The sequence below is a fragment of the Anneissia japonica genome, unplaced genomic scaffold (assembly GCF_011630105.1).
Source record: "Anneissia japonica isolate Jap-2015-1 unplaced genomic scaffold, ASM1163010v1 scaffold9_len2422644_cov172, whole genome shotgun sequence".
Lineage (NCBI taxonomy): Eukaryota > Metazoa > Echinodermata > Crinoidea > Comatulida > Comatulidae > Anneissia > Anneissia japonica.
Window position 1 is genome coordinate 2,382,464 of NW_022758107.1, and position 5,503 is coordinate 2,387,966.

The window sequence follows — 5,503 nt, forward strand, 5'->3', positions numbered from 1 at the left end:
CGTAAAAACTTCCTGTCTGCTAGTTTGTAATGTATTAATGTTGTAGAAATATTGGTACAAAAAAAATCAGACATTAATGTTTCTTAAAAAACCACTAATGCTGATATTTTTTTACCATGCCAATATGCTTCATGTACTCTGGCTGAACGATGATTAGATATTCACCCAATTTTCTATTGCTCGCGTTACATTGTGTGTAGCTTCCATTACAAGTTTCAGTAGACGACCGGAGTGTTTCTTGCCAAGGTCTTGCTGGGTGCTTGTATGCTTTGTACCACCATCTTTTGTACATGTTTCACTAGATGGCAGTTTTGGGTGCAGGTTGTACTAATGGCAAATGTTGGGGTATTTATGTCTCATCATGGGAATTGTCCAAATACCATGTGACCAGGGTGTCATGTATGCTTATCACCTATATTGTAGTCCTACAAAAAAAAAAAAGTATTATATAGCACATCAACATTATTTAGACAGTGCAGTTTTAACATTTAGGCCTAGACAGTTTTTCATAGGACCAGGCCTGCCTAGTCGTATTATTTAGTAGTAGGCCTACCTAGGAAGGCCTATATTTTTCTATGAAATAAAAAAAATGCACTTGCACAATGTGACAATGTCGCCATGGTATGAAAAGTCTAGGGCCTATACAACGATATTCTAGGCATTTACCCAGCCTTTTTAATTAGGGCCTATTGTGACAGTTCGGCCTAGTCGGACCATATCTCTATGGTCAGACTAGGCCTATTTAAGTAGTAGTAATGTAGTAGAAACCTACGGTAATAACTTTACCGTCAGCTTCAGCTGGATAGGCTAAACCCTTTAAACGATCACAAAAACTCACGACTTCTCACTAACTGTATGTATGTATGTATATTGCCGAGGCTGCTGGTCGCTCGATCATCGTCGGGACGATTCCTCGATCAGCTGCTCGCCAAAATTGACAGACTGGTCATGAATATTAATGAGTTGGTTAAAAAGTTGCTACCAAGCTACTGAAAAAAGTGATCAGCCTCGTTTTCACCTGATTTTGATTTCTCATCTTATCATGTTTTGTTTCCGTAATTGTCGTTACATCTAACGTTTTTGAATTTTTTTTGTATTTTTTCCAAACTCAAAAAAGGTTAAATAAGCAATATATGACGACTTATTTCAAACCCGCATTTGGCCTTTAAAAAGAGGGGTAGAAATAAAAGAGTACAAAAAATTAATAAATAAACAGGAGAGCTTATTAGTACTCTTTATCCAGGTTAATTTTCGATTAATTCCAAGTAGCACTTCTCCCTGTGTCTCTGCAAACCCCAACCCAGTTCAGCGCTTCGCACATCACATTCATCTAGAATATTCTCTGGATCCACCCTGTGCACGTGACTGGTAGAGGCATAGACCTCCATGATAGTAGTTGATGGAAGTAGCTAAAAATATCTTCAATTTGCGACTAGCTAGCTGTGATACTCAGACTGGATACTAAAGCTCATAACTCAATCAATAAACAGCGTATCATTGATCATCATACCAACAAAAGGACATGATGAACGTTCCTGTCTAAATTAAAAGGATGAACATGAATAAAATACAAAGGAAGCAGGTAAAACTGTAAATTCGTTTTGGCGGCGTACAAAAACGTTGAGATTGACTTTTTTGGCAAGCAGCCAGTTTTGGCGAAGTTTTCAAGTCAAAACGAACGAGTTGTATTTTACCGCGACGATATGAGTTTATGTGGAATGTACGAATGATTCTCGTGACTTGAAGAATAATATTTTTTCATTTGATTTATAACAGTCAAATATTAAAAAAAAATATTTAAAAAAAAACCAACGGCAAGACGATAAATTAACGATAACAAAACTATATATCAAAATTCGTGTACCGCGTGTACAACAGAAGACGCGGTAGACGATATTGTAATTAGTCAAGCATGTCAAGCAGAATGCTTTACTCGATTTCGTTAACATTTTAATGCTTGGGTGAAAAGACCACTCCTACCTAATTACCGAAAGGGCTTACGTAGTGCCGCTTGTACCGCGATGTTCTGCGGTAGACGAAGTACAATAAAATTGGCAATATTAGATCTGTTTTTTTGTGTCCTAGGTAATTCTTAGCCCTTGTGTTGAGATAAGAATGATGGATGTTAATTTAATTCAAAGAAACCATATTGTATTAATACAATACCCTTTCCATTTAGCTTATCAAGAGCTGATTTGTATTCAGCTTCATCGATGTCTGTCATCCAGTTATCCAAAAACACTTTCTGTAGCTCTTCTGGTATCAATATATTTGCAAAGTCTTTAGTAAGTTGCCCACTTGCATGGATTTCCCATAGATTTGTCAAAGCTTTTGAGCTGCACACAGAAAGGTAAAATATTATAGATCCATGTTTTGCATATTGCATTTCTATTTCTAAATTTGAAAGGAAATCTGATAATTTTTCCCACATCTTGCCATCCATATTCTCGGATAATTTTAAAAGGCGTTGAACAACAATAGTACGGGCATCTTCATATGTTTGGTCTCCTGATGGCTTCATACAGACTTTTAATTTTAATTCTATGGAAAAATAAATGCATAATTTTAAATTGCAAAAAAGTAAAAATATTATGGCTTTTTAATTAAATTAATTAATCAATCAATCAATCAATCATAAGAATAAGAATAATTGACAAGGACAATATTTTTTCTTTCTAATTTTAAATTGAAAAGGTAATAACTTACTTAAAGAAAAGTATTTAAAGTAAAACATCTGGAGTGGAGCTGTAGCTCTTTTTTCCTCCAGAATAATTCCTCATAATAATCCTATTATACTCATTCTGGAATTTCAACTGAAAGCTAATGTGGCGGCCTGTCTGTGATGAAAAGACTTAAAGAGATACGCTCCCAAATTTCAGCAGTTGGAATCAAAATAAAGACTAGATACTGTGTCGTATGCAGTGGCGTAACTACCGCACGTTCATGAGGTTTGTTGAAGCTGGACCCCAAGCTTCATTGGTCCCCTCCCCCGATGTATAAGAACTCCGCCCCTTATAAAAAATCTAATAAAGCAATATTTTATTGTGACATTTAACTTGCTTCTTTCCTGCTAAGTAAATTTGGAACCACAATATCTCATTTCCTTTTAACATCCATAGTCTTCAATTTTTCTAGAAGCATGTGGTTGTCATGTTGCAGTCATTAATGGATTCTAGTAGCCAATCACCTGTTACTCAGTGAAGGTCAATATTTATAAGGTAATTTTTATTGTGATATTTTATAATTTGATGATGGAATTTGCATATACAGGCATGGATACATTCACTGATGTATTTTACTAGCATATATGTACTGTGTGTGTCCACTGGTACATATCCACTCCTGGATCCACTGGTACAAGAATTGATAACTGCATCCAACACACCGGGCAAGGCTATCAGGTTGGTTTATTGAAAGGACCTCTCTTTTCAGTTGTTATTGTCAAAGCCTAGTCCAAGGACATTAGGTCTTAAATATAGGCTGACCCAGAAACTTCTAAATTTTTCAGGATCGGTTAAAAATTATGAGTAGTATAACATACTCAAAGACCATAAAAATCTCTCTGCAAATTTCAAAATAGCATCTAAAATGGTTGTCAATTTTATTTGTTATCATAACTTTGCAACCAGACAAGATGGAAGCACAAATATTGTTTCTGAACATTTGTTTTAAGGTACATGTGCAAGGAATCCAATAAAACCATTATCTGCAGAGCCGAAATCTTATTAGTACTTCGAACCGAGATGGCGCCCAAAATGACCACCATTTTTTAATGTTTTCAACCAGGTTGGAAGCACACTTGAAAGTGTCTAAACATGTGTTTTAAGGTACAGTTAACAATAAAACGATTATCTGGATGGTCAAAATCTTATAAGTACTCCAAAATAAAGATAGCATCAAAAATGGCATTATTTTTTTTAATGTTATCATAACTCTGCAACCAGAAATTTGAAAAGCCAATTGAAGTTTGAAGCATATTTTTATGCATTCTTTAACATAAAAAGTAATTTTAGATTAGACAGTTTAGGTATGCAAAATATAAATCATTCATTACATTCACAATCTGTTACACTATTTTCAACATTGATGTCCACCTATGTTGGCACAATATTGTTGCATCATCATTGAAATATGTTGGTAAAGTCTTGTGTACATTTACCTCTGCATTTCTTTAATATCCTTTTTGTGTTCTTAATAACAATATTTTTGCCATTTTATCCCCGACATGTATATTTCATTTGCTTATTCTGATATTATTTTGTGATTTTCTACAAACACCACTTAATCTACTTGTACAAATTATTTTGTCTAATTACAAAGTACGCAGTCTATTAGTGTTTCAGGGAACATGAGCAATCAGGGAATATGAGCAATTCTTGTATGAACAGTTAGTACCCGAAGTAAAGACAACCTGTTTCGCATATAGGGCTATTTCATTACATGTGTGCAATGGAGTTTTCCAAACGAGACAACAGTGCATTGAATATGGCTTCGCGTTTTTGTTGATGTAAGTCACATCATAGATGTTGCAATTGGAATGCGAGTTATAATTTGGTAAATCACTTAGAAATGTTACAAAATTAAATTTTCAAATACTTATCAGTTTGGCTTGGTAAGGCTCAAATGGATAGTGGGAATAAAGCTTGGAAGTTTTTAAAGGAAAGGTACGGTGCTTTCATGATGTGTATATTGCTCCAGTGAGTCGTTGTCGGCTGAGGTACTTTTTAGGCCTAGACCTAAGTCAAAATTATTATTCAGGGCAAACGCTATCGCGGCATGAAAAAAAAACAACAAAGAAATCTCCCCATTCATTGCAAGAGTATTATTTTACAGTTATTTCAAATCCAAAATAAATCGCAAGATGTTTGTAGTTACTGCCGAAGATAATGATCATCATATGACATAACAAATATTAATACGTAGTCATACCATGCCAGGCCTTATCACCAGTCTGTTTCCTTGAGCAATCAGTACTGTCCAGGGATATTTTCTACTTTATCACCTACTCGACTACAGAGATATATATTCCAGACATAACTTTTTCCCTGTTCCCAGCCCTGATCAATGTACGGTACCTTCACGACGTGCATATTGCTCCAGTCAGTGGAGTTGTTGCCGGCTGAGCTACCTAAGTCAAGAATATTATTCATGGCAAATGCTATCGCAGCATGAAAAAAAAAAAAAAAATCTCCCGATTCGTTGCAATTTACAGTTATTTTAAATCCAAAATTTAATCATGGGATGTTTGTTTACTGCCAAGGATAATGATCATCATTTGACATTCTATTACATACTGGCATTAGGATGTACCATACCAACCAGCTCTATTAATATTATCACCAGCCTGTTTCACAAGTTTGGTTGAGAAATCAGTACCGTTAAGGGTTATTTTCTACTTTATTAACTACAGTACTCGACTAAAGAAATAATATATAGTCAAGGCATAACAACTCCCTCCCTGCTCTGGGCCCTCTGTCTGGTGAAGGCTTAACACTCACAGTGC